This window comes from Theropithecus gelada, chromosome 7a, assembly GCF_003255815.1.
Source record: "Theropithecus gelada isolate Dixy chromosome 7a, Tgel_1.0, whole genome shotgun sequence".
Lineage (NCBI taxonomy): Eukaryota > Metazoa > Chordata > Mammalia > Primates > Cercopithecidae > Theropithecus > Theropithecus gelada.
The window spans coordinates 50668892-50689115 of record NC_037674.1 but is presented as its reverse complement, the minus strand read 5'-3'; the positions used below and the strand labels follow the sequence as shown (position 1 = coordinate 50689115).

The following is a 20224-nucleotide window of genomic DNA, read 5'->3' as shown; positions in this document are numbered from 1 at the left end:
TTCAGAAATATCAAAATGTTCATCTTAGAACTGACAAAATTTGGAATATCTTTGTGAACTGTAAATCATATAAATGCATTACCTGTTCAAAAAAATAAAAAGTCAAGAAAGTCAAGTAGAAAAAAAAAGAAAAAAGCACAATAGGATAGTTGGGAAAGAATGAGGAGCAGCTGATGAGGCAGGAGGAGACCCCAGAGAGTGTGGAGTCTCCATAGCCAGGAGCAGAGACTGGACAAATGTGACAATGCCACTGAGGGCTCCCATGTGAAAGGATGGCACTACTGGGACTAACGCGTTCATGACACTAACAGCATCGAGTCAGCTGTGAATCCAGCAAGAATGGTTTTGGTGGTGACAGTAGTGAGAGAGAAGCCTGGCTGAGAATATAGAGCAAGAATAAAGATAGGGTACTACCTGGGTAGGATATGGGGGTAGGGAGAGGGCCCAGGGAGGGCTGCAGCTGGGGGTCATTTAAGATGGAAATAAGGCAGAGATGTGTAGGATATATAGAAAGGTTGCAATTACAGTAGAGATAGAGGCTACCTGATAGACAAAGCCTGTGAAGAGGGAGACACAGGGGCACCAGTGCAAGGAGGTGGACAAGCCTTGATCCTAACAGGTGGGAAGCCAAACAGGATCCAAGCAGATGCAGGCAGGTTTGAGGTCTTAGATGGGCAGCGAGAGCGTCCCAGATGGCTGCTTCAATTTTCTGTTTTTTTTATTTTCACAGGCGTTGAATTTTGTTTTATTTTTTATTTGAGACAGGGTCTCGCTCTATTGCCCAGGCTGGAGTGCAGTGGTACAATCACAGCTCACTGCAGCCTCAACATCCTTCCACCTCAGCCTCCCAAGTAGCTGGGACTACAGGTGCGTGCCATCACGCCCATCTAATTCTTTTGTTTTGTTTCTTGGTAGAATGGGGTTTCGCCATATTGCCCAGGTTAGTCTTTTTTTTTTTTTTTTTTTGAGACAGAGTCTTGCCCTGTCGCCCAGGCTGGGGTGCAATTGCCACGATCTCAGCTCACTGCAATCTCCACCTTCCGGGTTCAAGTGATTTTCCTGCCTCAGCCTCCTGAGTAGCTGGGATTACAGGCGCATGTGCACCTGGCTAATTTTTTATATCTTTAGTACTGACAGGGTTTCACCACGTTGGCCAGGATGGTCTCAGCTAGTCTCAATGTCTTGACCTCTCGTGATCCACCTGCCTCGGCCTCCCAAAGTGCTGGGATTACAGGCATGAGCCAGCGTGCCCAGTCTGGAGCTGAACCTTTAACAAGGAATAGGGAGTTGGCCAGGGAAAGAGAATCAGGAAAGCAGGTGTGAAGGTCAGAAGAGCAATAGCATGGCATACTTAAGGAAGAGAAAGAGGCAGAGGGAGGATGAATCTCAAAGTGGAGGGAGCAAAGGAAAGGCAAAAATGGAGTTGAAAGGTAAATGGGGCTAGGTCATCCTGGCCTTGAAGGCCATGGGAAGGATTTGGAGTTTGTCCTCAGAGTCATGGGAGCCACTGAAGGATTTTATTCTTCTTCTCCTTAAAAAAAAAAAAAAGGCTGGGCGTGGTGGCTCTCACCTGTAATCCCAGCACTCTGAGAGGCTGAGGCGGGCGGATCACGAGGTCAGGAGACCGAGACCATCCTGGCAAACACGGTGAAACCCTATCTCTACTAAAAAAAAAAAAAAAATTAGCTGGGCGTGATGGGGGCGCCTGTAGTCCCAGCTACTTGGGAGGCTGACGCAAGAGAATGGTGTGAACCCGGGAGGCGGAGCTTTCAGTGAGCAGAGATCGCGCCACTGCACTCTAGCCTGGGCGACAGAATAAGACTCCCTCTCAAAAAAAAAAAAAAAAAAAAAAAAATGGCCTTAAAGGTTTTTTAAATATGCCTAGCACAGTGGTGTGTGCCTGTAGTCCCAGTTACTCAGGAGGCTGAGGCGGGAGGATTGTGTGAGCCCAGGAGTTGGACGCTACAGTGAGCTATGATTGCACCTGTGAATGGTCACCGCACTACAGCCTGGGCAACATAGTGAGACCTCATCTCTAAACTAATTAGTTAATTAATATGTTGCTTTTTAGTTATGTGTAAAAATATATGCAATTAAAACAAAAATCTAAGCGCATAAAGTAGAAAAGTCTTCCCAAAATCCCCCTTCTCAGATGCCACCCCTTTAACAGTCTGATCTTTAGGTTTGGGGGATTTTGTTGGCTTTCATTTTTAATGTATATAGAAGCATATATGACAAAAATGAGATCATTCCACACATCCTGTTTTATAACCTGTTTTTTCCCACTCAACAGTATCCCGTGAAAGTTTTTTATGTCAATGAATACAGATCCATCTCAATCTTTTTAATGACTGGTCAACTGGGTCAACAACGTCCATGGCTGTGAAGCAGTCAGGTGACAAGTTGATACGGCAATCAGGAAGTGTTTTATTTTATTTATTTATTTTTGAGACGGCATCTCTCTCTGTCACCAGGCTGGAGTGTCGTGGAGCAATCTCGGCTCACTGCAACTTCCGTCTCCTGGGTTCAAGTGATTCCCCTGCCTCAGCCTCGCGAGTAGCTGGGACTACAGGCGTGCACCACCATGGCTGGCTAATTTTTTTGTTTGTTTGTTTGTTTTTGTTTTTGTTTTGAGATGGAGTCTCGCTCTGTCGCCTAGGCTGGAGTGCAGTGGTGCGATCTTGGCTCACTGCAAGCTCTGCCTCCCGGGTTCACACCATTTTCCTGCCTCAGCCTCCTGAGTAGCTGGGACTACAGGCACCCGCCACCACGCCTGGCTAATTTTTTGTATTTAGTTGAGACGGGGTTTCACCATGTTAGCCAGGATGGTCTCGATCTCCTGACGTTGTGATCCCCCCGCCTTGGCCTCCCAAAGTGCTGGAATTACAAGTGAGAGCCCCTGCGCCTGGCCTAATTTTTTCTATTTTTAGTAGAGACAGGGTTTCACTGTGTTAGCCAGGATGGTCTCGATCTCCTGACCTCATGATCCACCCACCTCGGCCTCCCAAAGTGCTGGGATTATAGGCATGAGCCACTGCACCCGGCCAGGAAGTGTTTTATTACACTAGCAAAATTGAGCCAGCTATGAGCTCTATGGTTTCAGGGAAGTGAAAGGGGAGAAGCCAAGCTGCCAAGAAACTAGGAAAATATGAGGGAGAAGAAAAAGAGACAGATCTAGCAGACCAGTCTTTCAAAAAGCTTGACTGAAATTTTAATACACACACAGTCACAGAATATCTGGGACAACAGTGAAACATCATACGCCAAAAGATTAATAGTAGTTGCCTCTTGGCTGGGCGCGGTGGCTCACACCTGTAATCTCAACACTTTCGGAGACCAAGGTGTTCGGATCACTTGAGGTCAGGTATTCGAGACCAGCCTGGCCAACATGGTGAAATGCCGTCTGTACTAAAAATACCCAAAAATTAGCCAGGTGTGGTGATATACACCTGTAATCCCAGCTACTTGGGAGGCTGAGACAGGAGAATCTCTTGAACTCAGGAGGCAGAGGTTGCTGTGAGCTGAGATCATGCCACCGCACTCCAGCCTGGGTGACAAGAGTGAGACTCCATCTCAAAAAAAATAAAATAAAAATAAACAAATAAGTAGTTGTCTCTTGATAGTGGGATAAGTTATTTGTTTTCTTTATTTTCTAAAATTTCTACAATGGTCATATATCCATCTTTTGTAGCAAGACAAAGTCATAGGTTTAAAATGGCAGCAGTGAGAGGAGGACACAGAGTTACAAAGGCTTCTCCCAGAATAGAAGATTTGAGCATATTTATAAGGTGGGAGAGAGTTATTAAGGGAAATACCAGAGAGTCTAAAAATACAATGAAGGGGAAAATAACTGATGGACAATGGTACAAAAGAGACAGGATGGGTCGGCATCCATAGCACAGATCGGGTGCATTAGAGTAGGAATCCTCTTCTACTGGGATTTGAGAGAAATGGGAAAACATGGGGGTGGTTCCACCTCCCCGACACACAATCCAGCCAACCTCTACATGAGCAAAGGGCCTGGAGAGAATAGTCCAGTTTGGAATACTCCTCCCATGGAATAGAAAGGGGAACTGATGGGAATGAGGAGAGGGGTTTCTATAAGTGATGGAGGGATGGCTAAGACTGGAGACCCTTCATGGCAGCTGGAGTGACACACAGGCAAAGTGGCACAGTGGTTGAGGGCATGGAGTTCAGAAAAAACACAGAAGAGGCAATTCATGAGACGGAGAAAATGGAGGTGTCTGAGAACCAGAGGTCTCCTTGAGGTCAGAGCACATAAAGCAGAAGTTGGACTGTGGTTAGAGAAAAATACTAGAGTTTAAGATTTCAGAGGTGGCCCCATGCCAATGAGGACCACATTCAGATGTAGTTGGTAAAAATTGTGACTGAAAGAGGCACTACCTCCCCTGAGACAATGGGATGTGGAGTGGGCAACTGTGGTCTAGCACTAAAGACCTCCAGGAAAACAAGGAAGCAGAGGGAGAGGGGAAAACAACTAGAACATAGGGGCCTCAAAGGAGGAGTCTCCTCCCTAACCGGGCTCTAGCCTAACCCTTGTCCCTGGTCCCAGACAATCTCCCAAAAGTCTGCTTACAGTTCCAGAGAAGTCAGTGCAGCAAAGTATGAATGATTCAGAGTAGAAACCAGAGCACGGGGCAAAGCTGCCTTGTTTGTATATAAAGGTTAGGGCAGAGAGAATCTGGGACTTGAGAGGGCGGTAAAAGACTAGGGTCACAGAAATGGAAGCTTCCAGGCTTCTCTGCCCTTGTTTCAGGGCAAGCCTTTGAAATGGGGGGTGGGGGGTTGGAGGGGAAGACAGCAATCACTGGCCTCTGCAAATCAAAGTTCTTTTTTTTTCTTTCTTTCTTTCTTTTTTTTTTTTTTTTTTTGAGCTGGAGTCTCACTCTACTGTCCAGGCTGGAGTGCAGTGGCACAATCTCAGCTCACTACAACCTCCGCTACCCAGGTTCAAATGATTCTCCTGCCTCGGCTTCCCTGGTAGCTGGGATTACAGATGTGCACTACCATGCCCGGCTAATTTTTGTATTTTTAGTAGAGACGAGGTTTCACCATGTTGGCCAGGCTGGTCTCGAACTCCTGACCTCAGGTGATCCACCCACCTCGGCCCTCAAAGTGCTGGGATTATAGGCATGAGCCACCGTGCTGGCCAAACCAAAGTTCTTAAAGACTACAAAACAGAAGAAGTAGCAATCTGCTCAACTGATAATCTTTTATAATGGGGATGGGGGCTACATACCCCTCCAAAGATGTAGGCCTTGGGAAACACCTCCTTAATTATCAATAAGACAGTATATACTACCTGAATTTTGTTTAAGAAACCCTGACTATAATGTATTCCATTCCTTATTGTGAAGCTAGGAGGACAGAAGCCCCCACAGTGGGGAGATTGAGGCCCCTGGCAGCAGAAGAGGGTCAAGCCTGGCTTCAGATCAGGCCAGAGCCCTAGGGCTAACTCCAGGGCTCCCTGCTCACCAGGATGGGCCCCTCATCCCTGGCACAGAAATGGTGATTCTTTTCTGCTGCCCAGAGTCAATCTGCTAAGATGGAAGTTTCCCCCTCCTGCTCTACCTCTAATCCCCTCATCCCACTCCTAGCCCCATCTTCTGTCCTGAAATCCCAGAACTATGAATAATCCTCAGAAAGCAGCAGTCTCCTGGCCATGCTATCCCTGTCCTACTGATGACTGTTCAGTAGCCTCCTACAGATCCTTGCCTGGCATTCAAGGCTTTGTGCCAGTCAGCTACAAACCTCCCTCCCCACAACCTTTTGCTGCTTACAGGCTGACCTGCCTCCTACACTCCCAGCCTCACGCAGGAGATCATCTCTAGCTGCCCCCTCTGCTTCCAGTGCCCCTAAACTGGCAGCACTATCAGATCCTCTAAGTCCTGCCACCTTCTCACATCCCACCCCTTCTGGGAAGCCTTTCCAAAAACCGCTGCTCTGCATCCCGCTGCATACATTTGAGTCAGTCATTGGGCACTAAGTGTTCACGTCTTCTCCCATAATCTCTTCTTTACTCTCTCCTGGATGGAGTTTCCAGGAGGGACTCAGCACAGGGCACAGTGAATCCATATACTTGCTTAAGACTTGGACACTCTCCCAAGGGGTGGGAGGGAGGCAATTAACGCCCTCCCCCAATGAGACTAAGTCCAAAGCTGCTGTCAAACCTGCTGTATTACACTTCCTCCAGGAAACCTTCCGAAACTCCCGGCTGGCAGCATGGAAGGAAGTGCAGCCTGTAAAGGAAATGCTGTGGGGGGCAAGGGGTTGGGACAGGGACAGGGAGGCAGAGGGATGGGGGAGGAAAGGAAAAGGAAGAGGGAGAAGAACGGGGGGATGCTCTAAACTAGAACAAGGAGCATCCTCAAGAGAGGTCACTACGTAGTCCTATTATTTCATCCCTAGAGAAAGGTGCTAGCAAAGAGATGCCCAGAGAGGGGAGGTGACTTGGGGAACTTGCTTGGAGGTGGCCACTCAGGAAAATATTAAAAACAGCCACAAAGCCCGAGGTCTCTCTCTAGAACTCCCATCCTGGGACCCCACTAACTGTCCAAGGGGTTTGCTAAAGCTAAGACCCTCTTTCAGGGGCCCATTCACCAGAGACAGCCCCCTCTCAGCTCTGGAGACTTTGCCCTAGGGCTCACCAAGCCCAGAACAAACCTAAGTTAGCAAGACCTGTGTAGCCCCAAACAAAATCTCTCTGCCAATCATGCCTTTGCAAGAACCATCTACCTCTTTCAGAGCCCTGCTCCGTGAGGCAGAACACATAGGGTACAGGTTGCAAATTTCTCCAGACTTCACCACCCCACCGGCAGTCACATGGCTGAGCTCCCAGGTTCAGCCCCCAACAGCTGTGCTCGTTTTCACCCCTGTGCCTTTGCCCATACATTCTCCTGGAATGCCCTCTTTTGCCTCTCCTCCCACCCAAATCCCATCACCTCTGGAAGTCTCCTATTCGCTGGCTGTCGCCTCCCTTTCTGTGTCCCTGGGAAAGTCTGCTAGGCCCTCACAGATCTCCCCACCGGGAAGCTGGGACATTACCGGTTTAAGCCGCCTGTGACAGCGAATGCTCAGTCCCAGTCTCTACTTGGTTCCCCCAACCCCCCAGACCAGGAGCTCCCGGAGGCGGGGGAAAGGGATCGGTTCCCAAACACCTCACCTCCATCCTCGTGACCGACTCCAGCCAGCGCTGAAATGAGCCAAATTCCGGCGCCCCCAGCTCACCACCCAAAGCCCTGATGGAGCCCGCCTGGTGGCCTGGGCCAGCGCTCCCGTACCCCAGCAACCCTGGGGCGGCTGAGGTCCGCCATCCAAAGGTCGCCCGCCCCAGGGAGGTGAGGGAAGTCAACCCAGGTCCACCTGCAGGCGCTGGTTGGAAGGAAAGACCCGAAGGAGTCCACTGGCACCCCCTTCCAGTCACCCCCATCCCCGGCCGCGAGCGCCATCCCCAGAAGGTCGGTTTCCAGGGAACGCCAGGTGGGGCTGGGGGGGATGGAGGGCCCAAAGCTCAGGCTCCAGATCCAGGGTCTGACGTCACCCAAAGGCCCAGTTCCCTCTTCGGGAGTCACAGATGGGAATGGGGGTGCTTGGTGGGTTTGGGGGGCCTGGGTGCGCCCTGAGCGCTCTTCCCCAGCCCCAAACAGTAAAGGTCACCTCCACCCCCACCTCTTCAACAGTTCGGCCTGCTCCCTGAATCCAAAGGTGAAGTGTAGAGGGTACAAAGCTGCAGCCAGCGACCCCCACCCCTCTCGCCACGCGCCCAGCTTCCCTGCAAAGCTCTCCTCCCAGCCTTCATGCCCAGACTCACCTGCCGCGGCCGTTCGGCTGCCTAAAGGCCGCAGCGCTGCGCTGAGCTGCGCTGCACCAGAGCGATGCGGCGCGGAGCCGGCCGCAAGCCGCTCCCGGGCTGGAGGCGGGGAGCGCGCGCGCGCGCGCGCCCGGGGCCGTCTCCGCGCGCGCCCGCGCCGCCGCCGCCTGCAGCAGTCACTCTCGCGAGACTTCCGCTCTACTCCCAAGGCCGCTCCTCCTGAGCTCGCGAGAAGGACGACCCGGCCTCCCCAGCACCTTCCAGGAGCTGTCCGAGGTGCTAGTTCCCGGGCCCCGGCCGGATCAGGTGGTTGACGGACACCTCAGGGACAAGAGCATGGCGAGTAGGCAGAAGGAAGAGACCCAGAGATGGGAGCCTGGCACCAGCAGCCAGAGCCTCAGCTTCCATATCTGTAAACTGGGGAGAATAACCTCCCATGCCGATGCCAGCAGCCTCTGAGACGTGCCAGAAAGGAGTGAGAAAGAGCTGAGAGCAGGAGAGTGTGGTGACTGCGAAAGGTCCTTCAGATCTACAGGCGCAGGGGGAAAGCGAGAACAGAGGACGGAAGATCGGAGATGATATTCAGAGAGACAAGAACACAGATCCAAGGGAAGACAGACATAGGAGGACGAGAAAGAAGAGTTGCAAACAGAGACAGAGACACACGGAGAGAGAGATTGAAATGAGAGATCAAGGCCTGGAGAGAAAAAAGACATGGAAAGATAAGATAGGTAAGAGAGCATAATGAAGCAAGAAAGAGGCAACAAATAGGGACAAATTACGCAAAGGAGCAGGGAGAGAAAGAGAGAGACAGAGAGAGAGGCTTAGAAAGAGAGAGACTCAGAAAAAGGAATGAAAGAGACAGTGATGTGCAGAGATGAACACCGAGAGAGTAGAGGCCAGAGTAAATGTTTAAAAACCCAGAGCTTTGGAGGGTTGAGAGAGACCCACTTGGAGAGATGGGCTGGGAGTGAAGACAAGCTTTTATTGTGATTGGTGTTTACATAGTAAACCTCCATGGGATCTCTACAGCCAGGACCACTCTGTCCTGCCAGCCAATTGCTCCTTCCCCCCCCCCCACCATACCTCCCACCCTCCACCCCCCACCCACAGCATCCTAGGCCTGGAAGGGAGCCTCAGTGGGTGGGAGACACTGCAGGGATTCTTTGCCTAGAATAAGGGCTCATTGTCTGGCTCCAGCCTGCCAGGATTGGTGCCTCACTCCTACAGCTGGCATGAAAAGGGGGTGGGAGTGGAAAAAAGGCAGACAAGAACTAGTGTGGCAGAGGAGGAAAGGAGGTAGAGAGCCTCGGTGCCTGGGAAGGGCTGAGCAGGAAGCATAATCCCGCCACCAGGCCAACCAGGAAGGAAGGGTCCTGGGCGAATCACTTGAGGTCAGGAGTTCGAGACCCGCCTGGGCAACATGGTGAAACTTCATCTGTACTAAAAATACAGAAATAGCCAGGCATGGTGGCGTGCATCTCTAATCCCAGCTACTCAGGAGGCTGAGGCATGAGAATCGCTTGAACCCAAGAGGTGGAGGTTGCAGTGAGCCGAGATCATGCCACTGCACTCCAGCCTAGGCAACAGACCAAGACTTCCTCTCAAAAAATTAAATAAATAAAGTATTTAAAGGTGCTAGCTCAAACTGTGTGGCAGGCACTGGAGACATGTCTTTGTTGTAGTGGAGGGCAGGAGTGAGAAAGCCTGTGCCAAACCATGCAGTAACACATTTCAAGCTTCTTTGCAGATGTGGAGAATGTCACATCTGCTCATATGCCATTACTCAAAGCAAGTCACATGGGTAAGCCCCAAACTAATTCATGGGGGCCAGGGAGGTATGCTACCCATACAGAATGCCAGATAAGTCACATGGCAAATGGTGAGGACATTTAATCCCATTGCAGAGGAAGCAATACCTTCCTAACTGGGAGGAATACTTTCCTAACTGCTTCCTAACTGGGAGCAGGAACCCAATCAATCAATGTCGCACAGGGCCAGCTCCAGGCTGCTTATCTTTCCCTGCCTAGCTATACCTGAATGAGGCATGTCCATCCAAGAGTCTCTGGAGAATATTTATGTTACATGCCAGTAAACAAATGAAAAGAATAGAAGTATTTACTGAACTTTTAATGTCTGAGTGAGATGCTAAACTGCATGGCCATCCTAAGAAATAAGTGCTATTATCCCTATTCTATAGATGAGACAAGTGAAAATCAGAGAGGTAAAGTGATCTGCCCAAGGAAATTGAACAGATAGATCTAAGAAATAAAAGAACCACTATCTTTAGGCTGGATTTCCCCAGAGGCAGACACTGAGATAAGGATGTTCACACAAATAGTCCATTTGAGAGATGATTCCATGGAGCACTAGTAGGAGGCGGCGGGGGGGGTGGTGAAACAAAGAAATGAAGAAAATCGGCTGGGCGCGGTGGCTCATGCCTGTAATACCAACACTTTGGGAGGCCGAGGCAGGGGGATCACGAGGCCAGGAGATCAAGACCATCCTGGCTAACATGGTGAAACCCCGTCTCTACTAAAACTACAAAAAAATTAGCCAGGTGTGGTGGTGTGCACCTGTAGTCCCAGCTACTCGGGAGGCTGAGGTAGGAGAATGGCGTGAAGCCAGGAGGTGGAGCTTGCAGTGAGCCGAGATCACGCCACTGCACTCCAGCCTGGGCGACAGAGAGAGATTCCGTCTCAAAAAAAAAAAAAGAAAAGAAAAGAAATGAAGAAAAGCAGTATAGGGTGCAATAATTAGCAGGTTACCACTGTGGACAAATGGGGTTTGATTGTATTGGGCATCTCTGGGAGAGTGAAGAAGACAATGTACTCATCCCACTGAAGGAGTGATGACACTAACGGTTTCTTCATTACATGAGAGCTGTTCCTGGCAACTCCAGCTTGCCAGTGTGCCTTTTGAGCAGAGAGCACCCTCAGGCAGAAAATCCCAGGGGCTTGCAGTAAAAAACACATCAGGAATGGCTAAGGGGGTATGAGAAGGGCACTATGTCGTGACAATCTACTACAGCCAGGACCTAAACCCATCAGCCTGGCTCCTGAGCGACATTATGTCACCTCCATGATAATCTTGTTAATCACGTTATTATCCATGCTGTTAGTCCTGTGGAAGTTTACAATATGGAGTATTCTTTCTTAAGAAAGAGCCTCCAGGCCGGGCGTGGTGGCTCAAGCCTGTAATCCCAGCACTTTGGGAGGCCGAGATGGGCGGATCACGAGGTCAGGAGATCGAGACCACCCTGGCTAACACGGTGAAACCCCATCTCTACTAAGAAATACAAAAAGTAGCCGGGCGAGGTGGCAGCGCCTGTAGTCCCAGCTACTCGGGAGGCTGAGGCCGGAGAATGGCGTGAACCCGGGAGGCGGAGCTTGCAGTGAGCTGAGATCCGGCCACTGCACTCCAGCCTGGGCGACAGCGCGAGACTCCGTCTCAAAAAAAAAAAAAAAAGAAAGAAAGAGCCTCCCCTGGCTGGGCGCAGTGACTCAGGCCTGTAATCCCAACACTTTGGGAGGCCAAGGCAGGTGGATCACCTGAGGTCAGGAGTTCAAGACCAGCCTGGCCAATATGGTGAAACCCAATATCTACTAAAGATACAAAAATTAGCTGGGCGTGGTGGCAGGCGCCTGTAATCCCAGCTACTTGGGAGACTGAAGCTGGGAAATCGCTTGAAGCCGGGAAGCGGAGGTTGCAGTGAACCGAGATTGCGCCATTGCACTCCAGCCTGGGGGACAAGAGTGAGACTTTATCTCAAAAAAAAAAAAAAAAAAAGTTTTTCAAAGTAGCTGGACATGGTGGCACGCTCCTATGGTCTTGGTTACTTGGGAGGCTGAGGTGGAAGGACCACATTAAGCCTGAGATGTTGAGGCTACAGTAAGTCATGTTCTTACACCACTGCACTCCAGCCTGGGTGACAGAATGAGACCCTGTCTTTTTTTTTTTTTTTTTTTTTTTGAGACTGAGTCTGGCTCTGTCGCCCAGGCTGGAGTGCAGTGGCCGGATCTCAGCTCACTGCAAGCTCCGCCTCCCGGGTTCACGCCATTCTCCTGCCTCAGCCTCCCGAGTAGCTGGGACCACAGGCGCCCGCCACTTCGCCCGGCTAGTTTTTGTATTTTTTAGTAGAGATGGGGTTTCACCGTGTTAGCCAGGATGGTCTCGATCTCCTGACCTCGTGATCCGCCCGTCTCGGCCTCCCAAAGTGCTGGGATTACAGGCTTGAGCCACCGCGCCCGGCCGAGACCCTGTCTTAAAAAAAAAAAAAAAGAGAAAGAAAGAAGAGAAAGAAACTCCTGCTTCCCCCAGACTCCCCCCTCATGCTCCTGGTTTTGCAAGATGCCACCTCCCTGACACTTAGCATGTATTCCTGATTGCACAGAACAAGCACACAGGGACACACATTCTTGCTACAGAGCCACAGAAATGTCAGATCAGCTCATCCAGCGGTGAGCAACTCTGAGGCTCTGAGAGCTCACCCTAGACCTTCCTGAACAGTGCTTCTCCTCCTTACACTGCTCCACACCTCCCTGTCCCTGTGTTTGTCCCTTCTCGCCCAAACAGACTGGAAGCTCCCCGAGACAATCCACAGACTGCAAGAAGATATTTGCAAATCATATATATGAAAAGAGACTTGCACCCAGAATATATGAAGAATTCTTATAACTGGATAATAAAAAGACAAATAACCCACTTAAAAATGTACAAAAGATCTGAAAAGAAATTTCTCCAAAGAAGATTTACAAGCAGCCAATAAGCACGTGAAAACATGTTCTACATTATTAGTCATCAGGGGAATGCAAATCAAAACCACAATGTGATACCACTCTATATCTACTAGGATTACCATAATTTAAAAGATAGGTAATAATAAATATTGGCAGGGATGTAGGGAAATCAGAACTTTCATACACTGCTGGTAGTAAGATAGTGCAGCCACTTGGGAAAACAGTTTGGCAGTTCCTAAAAAATTTAAACTTTTTTTTTTTTTTGAGAAGGAGTCTTGCTCTGTCGCCCAAACTGGAGTGCAGTGTGGCAATCTAGGCTCACTGCAACGTCCGCCTCCCGAGTTCATGCCATTCTCCTGCCTCAGCCTCCAGAGTAGCTGGGACTACAGGCGCCGGCCACCACGCCCAGCTAATTTTTTGTATTTTTAGTAGAGATGGGGTTTCACCGTGTTAGCCAGGATGATCTCGATCTCCTGACCTCGTGATCCGCCCCCCTCGGCCTCCCAAAGTGCTGGGATTACAGGCATGAGCCACCACGCCCGGCCAAAATTTAAACATTTTTAAACAAGTTATCATTTGACCCTGCAATTCTACTCCTATGTATATACCCAAGGGAATTGAAAACATATTCACAAAATGGCCAAGAATATTTATTGCGTTGCATTCATAGTAGCTAAAAACTGGAAACAACCATCAACAAGAGAATGGATAGACAAATCATTGCATATTCATACAATGGAATATGACTTAACAATTTAAATGAATAAACTGGGCCGGGCGCGGTGGCTCACGCCTGTAATCCCAGCACTTTGGGAGGCCGAGATGGGCGGATCACGAGCTCAGGAGATTGAGACCATCCTGGTTAACACAGTGAAACTCCGTCTCTATTAAAAATACAAAAAAATTAGCTGGGCGTGGTGGTGGGCGCCTGTAGCCCCAACTACTCGGGAGGCTGAGGCCGAGAATGGCGTGAACCCGGGAGGCGGAGCTTGCAGTGAGCCGAGATCGAGCTACTGAACTCCAGCCTGGGCGACAGAGTGAGACTCCGTCTCAAAAAAAAAAAAAAAATTTAAAAAAAATGAATAAACTGCTGATACAACACGTGGATAAATCTCAAAAACATTATGTTGAGCAAAATAAGCCAGACCAAAAAAATACAAACTATATGATTACACTTATATAAAGTTCAAGAACAGGAAAATTAATGTGATGGAAGTCAGAATAGTGGTTGCTGGTTGAGGAGGTGTGTGGATTGAATGGAAAGGGGCAAAAATAAAATTTGTGGGGAGAAGGGGGTGATAGAAATATTCTAGATCTTGGCCGGGTGCGGTGGCTCACGCCTGTAATTCCAACGCTGTGGGAGGCCGAGGCAGGCGGATTGCTTGAGGCTAGGAGTTGGAGACCAGCCTGGCTAACATGGTGAAACCCCATCTCTACTGAAAAAACAAAAATTAGGCCAGGCTCAGTGGCTCACGCCTGTAATCCCAGCACTTTGGGAGGCCGAGGCGGGCGGATCACGAGGTCAGGAGATCGGGTGAAACCCCGTCTCTACTAAAAATACAAAAAATTAGCCGGGCGCGGTAGCGGGCGCCTGTAGTCCCAGCTACTCAGGAGGCTGAGTCAGGAGAATGGTGTGAACCGGGGAGGCGGAGCTTGCAGTGAACGGAGATCGCGCCACTGCACTCCAGCCTGGGTGACAGAGTGAGGCTCCGTCCCAAAAAAAAAAAAGAAAGAAAAGAAAAAGAAAATGCAAAAATTAGCCGGGTGTGTTGACATGCGCCTGTACTCCCAGCTGCTTGGGAGACTGAGACAGGAGGACCACTTGAACCTGGGAGGCAGAGGTTGCAGTGAGCTGAGATCATGCCACTACATTCCAGCCTGGGTGACAAAGCGAGATTCTGTCTAAAAAATAATAATAATAAAATCTAGATCTTGTTTAGGGTGATAGTTACAAATGTATAAAATTATCAGAGCTCGGCAGGGCATGGTGGCTCGCGCCTGTAATCCCAGCACTTTGGGAGGCCCAGGCAGGTGGATCACCTGAGGGCAGGAGTTTCAGACCAGCTTGACTGACATGGAGAAACCCTATCTCTACTAAAAATACAAAAATTAGCTGGCTGTGGTGGCAGGCACCTGCAATCCCAGCTACTTGGGAGACTGAAGCAAAAGAATTGTTCGAACCCAGGAGGCAGAGGTTGTGGTGAGCCAAGATCGTGCCATTGCACTCCAGCCTAGGCGACAGAGCAAGACTCCGTTTCAAAAAAAAAAAAATCAGAACTCATCAAACTGAAAAGCTAAGATAGACGCAATTTATTATATGTAAACTAGAACTCAGTTAAAATACTGTCATTTTTAAAAGTCGGGGAGAGGCCAAGCAATGTGGCTCATGCCTGAAACCCCAGCACTTTGGGAGGTTGAGGCAAGCAGATCACTTGAGCCCAAGAATTCAAGACCAGCCTGGGCGGCCGGGCGCGGTGGCTCAAGCCTGTAATCCCAGCACTTTGGGAGGCCGAGACGGGCGGATCACAAGGTCAGGAGATCGAGACCATCCTGGCTAACACGGTGAAACCCCGTCTCTACTAAAAACACAAAAAATTAGCCGGGCGAGGTGGCGGCGCCTGTGGTCCCAGCTACTCGGGAGGCTGAGGCAGGAGAATGGCGGGAACCCGGGAAGCTGAGCTTGCAGTGAGCTGAGATCTGGCCACTGCACTCCAGCCTGGGCGACAGAGCGAGACTCCGTCTCAAAAAAAAAAAAAAAAAAAAAAGACCAGCCTGGGCAACATGGTGAAACCCCATCTCTACAAAGAAAAAAAAAAAAATCATTCTGGCATGGTGGCACATGCCGGTAGTCCCAGCTACTGAGAAGCTGAGGTGGGAGGATCACTCGAGCCCTAGCAGTCAAGGCTGCAGTGAGCTGTGATGATGCCACTGCACTTCAGCCTGGATGACAGAGTGAGACCCTGTCTCAAAAAATATATGTGTGTGTATATATATATATATATATATATATATATATATATATATATATATGGATCCCTGGGGCAGCCTGAGTCTAAGGAATAAGGATCCCACCTTCTACCCCTTGCGATATATCTAAAAAGAGACTTGCATTTAGAATATATGAAGAATTCTTACAACTCAATCATGAAAAGACAAATAATCCACTTAAAAATGCACAAAGGATCTGAATAGAAATTTCTCCAAAGATTTACAAACGGCCACCCTTCACTGCTTCCCTTCCAACAGCAGGGCCTCCAACAGACCACTTGGGGGCACCCACACCCACAGAGCTAGTTCTCCACCAGCTAGGTGGCTCTGTCCACAACTGGAAGTGCTGGCGGCTAGGCAGCCTACTGGCCTGCACACAAGTCAATTTCATTGCCACCTCTTGCACCTTAGCCAGGAGTTCTTAACATGAAATTCAGAATGCTACCCACTTCTCACTGGTTGAGTTAAAGCAGAAGTAGTGAGCTGGGCTCAGTGGCTCACACCTGTAATCCCAGGACTTTGGGAGGCCTAGGCAGGCAGATCACTTGAGCCCAGGAGTTTGAGACCAGCCTGGGCAACAGGGCAAAACCCCATCTCTACTAAAAATACAAAAATTAGCTGGGTGTGGTGGTGCATACCTGTAGTCCCAGCTACTCGGGAGGCTGAAAGGAGAGGATCACTTGAGCCGGGGAGGTCAATGGTGCAGTGAGCCATGATCATGCCACTGCACTCAAGCCTGGGCAACAGAGTAAGACCCTGTCTCAAAAACAAAACAAAACAAAAAAACAAAACAAAACCACAGGAACAGTGCGGCCAGGAATGCCCATCCAAATCTGCTCCAATTAACTGTCCAGAAAGAAAAAACGCCCTCCACAAGTCCCAGCTTGGGCCTGGCCCTGGTGAGCACTAACTGCAGGCACTGGCCAAGCCCCTGGATACCAAATCCATAGGACACATTCCAGTCCTCGCCCACCTGACCACTTGGATACAATGCAAAGCCAGTATTGCTTCTATTTCTGCTGTTTCTCTTCCTTCTGGCATCCTCTGCCCTGGCAACCTTGCCCCTTCCCAAGTCCTCAGCTACCTCCATGGTGCTGAGTGTTCCCAAAGCCCTGTCTCTGGTCTGGATTCTCTTCTGCACTCTAGCCCCATCCCAAACCAGAACCCTAGGTCTTTTCCCTGTAACTGTCCCTCCTCCTTTGGCCTTGCCCCCAAAGATGGCCCTATCATCAGTAATAAGACATGGGTATATCATGTACTTCCTGATAGGATTCACTGATCTGTGTGATATTTGTATATTTGTGCATAAAATGCGTAACCTCAATTTATTTATTTTTTTTTTTTTTTGACAGAGTCTCACTTTGTCATCAGACTGGACTGCAATGGCATAATCTCAGCTCACTGCAACCTCCGCCTCCCGGGTTCAAGTGATTCTCCTGCCTCAGCCTCCCAAGTAGCTGGGATTACAGGAGCCCCCACCACCATGCCTGGCTAATTTTTGTATTTTTAGTAGAGACGGGGTTTCACCATATTGGCCAGGTTGGTCTCGAACTCCTGACCTCAAGTGATCCGCCCACCTCGGCCTCCCACAGTGTTGGGATTAAAGGCGTGAGCCACCATGCCCGCCCAACTTCAGTCTAATCATGAGAAAACATCAGACAAACTCCAGTGGAGGGACACTCTACGAAATAATGGATCAGTGCTCTTCGAAAACAACTGCATCAGCCCTCAATCACCCATGCCAGATTCCTGAAAGTTGAGTCCTTTCAATTCCGCTTCCCCATATCGTTGGAATCAATTTTCCTTTTTTTCCTCTCCACATCCACTACCCTATTTCATCATCTCTCACCTATGTTACTGCAGTATCTTCCCAAAGGTATCACATCCTCCAGTCTTTCCCTATCTGATACCCACCAAAGCCATTATCCTCCAAGCAGCCACGGGGATCTTAATCATGTCACTCCCTACTCAAGCCCCTCCTAAGGCTCCCCACAGCTCCTGAGGACACACACCCTCTCCCTGGCTTGGTTCTCAGCCCTCTTGGCCTCAGCCACGGCCACTTCTCCAGCCTTGTCTTTTGCACATTCTGCCCAACATGCACTCCAGTCACCCAGAACTGCCTGCAGATCTATGTAATCAGATTCTCTTTCACCTCCTTGCTTTTGCTCACGTGGTTCCTTCTGCCTAGAACACCCCCTCTTCCCATCACCTGACTCCCATCTTTGTCCCTTTGTCCAGAAATGTTTACTCTTCTTAGGTCTAGGGTTCAGAAAAACCCTTTCCAGTACAGGCTGCTCTTTCTCCACTCTCCAGGTGCTCCAGGAGGAGCACCCCATGGCCACTCTCCTCAGGCACATCATAACCTGTTGTGGGGTTTTTTTGGTTTTGTTTTTGGTTTGTTTTTGTTTTTGTTTTTGAGATGGAACCTTGCTCTGTTGCCCAGACTGGAGTGCAGTGATGCGATCTTGGCTCACTGTAGCTTCTGCCTCCTGGGTTCAAGTGAATCTCATGCCTCAGTCTCCCGAGTAGATGGAATTACAGGCATGCACTACCACACCTGGCTAATTTTTGTGTTAATAGTAGAGACAGGGTTTTGCCATGTTGACCAGGCTTGTCTTGGACTCCTGACCTTAGGTGATCCACCTGCCTCAGTTCCCAAAGTGCTGGGATTACAGGCATGAGCCACTGCACCTGGCCTACCTCCCATTGTTTCTGACAACAGCTGGGCCTTTGCTCATGTTTTTCCTTTGGCTGGCTGATTCCTACTCATCCTTTGAGTGCCTACATAAATCTCACTTGCTTTGAACACCTCCCTACCTCTACTTGGTCTCAGTTCCTTTCCTTCCTGCCACCCAGTGCTGTATTGTTACCTCAGTTCCTGACTCCCCATGAGACTGGGAGCTCAGGGGCAGGAGGGAGGGTCAGCCCCACCATGAATGGTATTGCTCACCATCACCCCAATGCCAGTCTCAGGGAAAGGAGTCCTTGGCAGAGTGATGTGTTCGTAAATGTTTACCAACCAGCTCTTCAGGGAAAGATGTACGTGTGTGTGTGTGTGTGTGTGTGTATTTACATATATATGTGTGTGTGTATATATATAATGTGAAAATATATTTACTATAAATTTTACTCTACAAAGGATGCTTAACACAGACCTTACACATTATATGCAACGCCTTTTATTGTAAATTCCATATAACCAATTGATTCTCACAGAATGCTGTCGTTTTTTGCAGAACTCAAGATTGCAGTTGATGAATGACTATAGGTATTTCACAAAACTATAACTCAGTGGGCCAGGTGCGGTGGCTCATGAGTATCTTCCCAAAGGCATCACGTCCACCAGTCTTTCCAAGCACTATGGGAGGCCAAGGCAGGCGGATCATGAGATCAGGAGTTCAAGACCAGCCTGGCCAACATGGTGAAACCCCATCTCTACTAAAAATACAAAAAAAAAAAAATTAGCCGGGCGTGGTGGTGCACACCTGTAGTCCCAGCTACTCAGGAAGCTGAGGCAGGAGAATCACGTGAACCCAGGATGCGGAGGTTTCAGTGAGCTGAGATTGCGCCACTGAACTCCAACCTGGGTGACAGAGCAAGACTCTGTCTCAAAAAAAAAACAAAAAACAAAACTCAGTAACTCAAGCTCTGTATCTGTAGTGTTGGCTAATTTCCATGGTGTATATATTTCCACCGCAGCTGATTTTGAGTTAATAACATGATGCCACTGAATGCAGAGTTGGGCAGAGATGCACCATAGCACACCATTATATAGTATTTCCACCATACAGATGCGAGAAGCAGAAATAACTCCAAAAGCGTGAATAGTAGTAAGATGTAGGAAAGTTATTAGAAAGCAATGAGCTTTGAATATTCATTACCTTTGTTTTAATATGCTTTACTTAATTGTAAGTTCATGTACTTTTTTTTTTTTGAGACAGGGTCTCACTTTGTTACCCAAACTGGAGAGCAGTGACGTGATCTCAGTTCACTGCAACCTCTGCCTCCCAGGCTAAAGTGATCCTCCCACCTCAACCTCCTGAGTAGCTGGGATTACAGCGCCCACCACCACATTCAGCTAATGTTGTTTTGTTTTGTTTTGTTTTGCTTTTGTTGTTGTTGTTGTAGAGGCGGGGTTTCACCATGTTGCCCAGGCTGGTCTCAAACTCGTAGGCTCAAGCGATCTGCTTGCTTTCACCTCTCAAACTGCCAGAATTACAGGCATGAACCACTGCACCCGGCCTTTATAATTACATTTTAATAATCAGCCCACAAAATTAAAAATTTAACAATTGGTTTTCCTGAGCCAATATGAGCTTACTTCTAGCACACTACTGCTTGGACACCTGCCCCCAATTTTCTCTCCAAGCCCAATCTGGCTGCCATTCTAGGAGACTTCTGAGTTCATAGGATGACTCACCCAATACCCAGGGTTTGTGATTCCTCCTCAACTCCGGTGACCTCTGTCTCTCCTTCAGTCACCCACCTACTCCCCTGGCCTCACCAGGGGTTTTGTCATCACCAAAAACTGTTTCACCCACTGAATCACACTTTCCTCTCTTGCTTCTGGACTACAGCCTCCTCTTATTCCAGCCCTCTCAATATCCCCATGCACGTACTTCCACCTTGAAGAACACTGCTCCCCAACCCCTCACTTAGTCTCTGT

The 20224-nt window shown here is 49.1% G+C and overlaps 2 protein-coding genes across 3 annotated transcripts in view; one reads left to right on the top strand and one right to left on the bottom strand.

Moving 5' to 3' along the window:
* SCAMP5 (secretory carrier membrane protein 5) overlaps positions 1 to 7939 on the bottom strand; it is a 28469-nt gene extending 20530 nt beyond the window's left edge. Inside the window, exon 1 of the mRNA XM_025390271.1 lies at positions 7832 to 7939. The gene's annotated coding sequence lies outside the window, so the exon portion shown is untranslated. The remainder of the gene's footprint in view (positions 1 to 7831) is intronic.
* Positions 1 to 20224, top strand: part of SCAMP2 (secretory carrier membrane protein 2) — a 551928-nt gene that overhangs the window by 379822 nt on the left and 151882 nt on the right. The window lies entirely within an intron of this gene.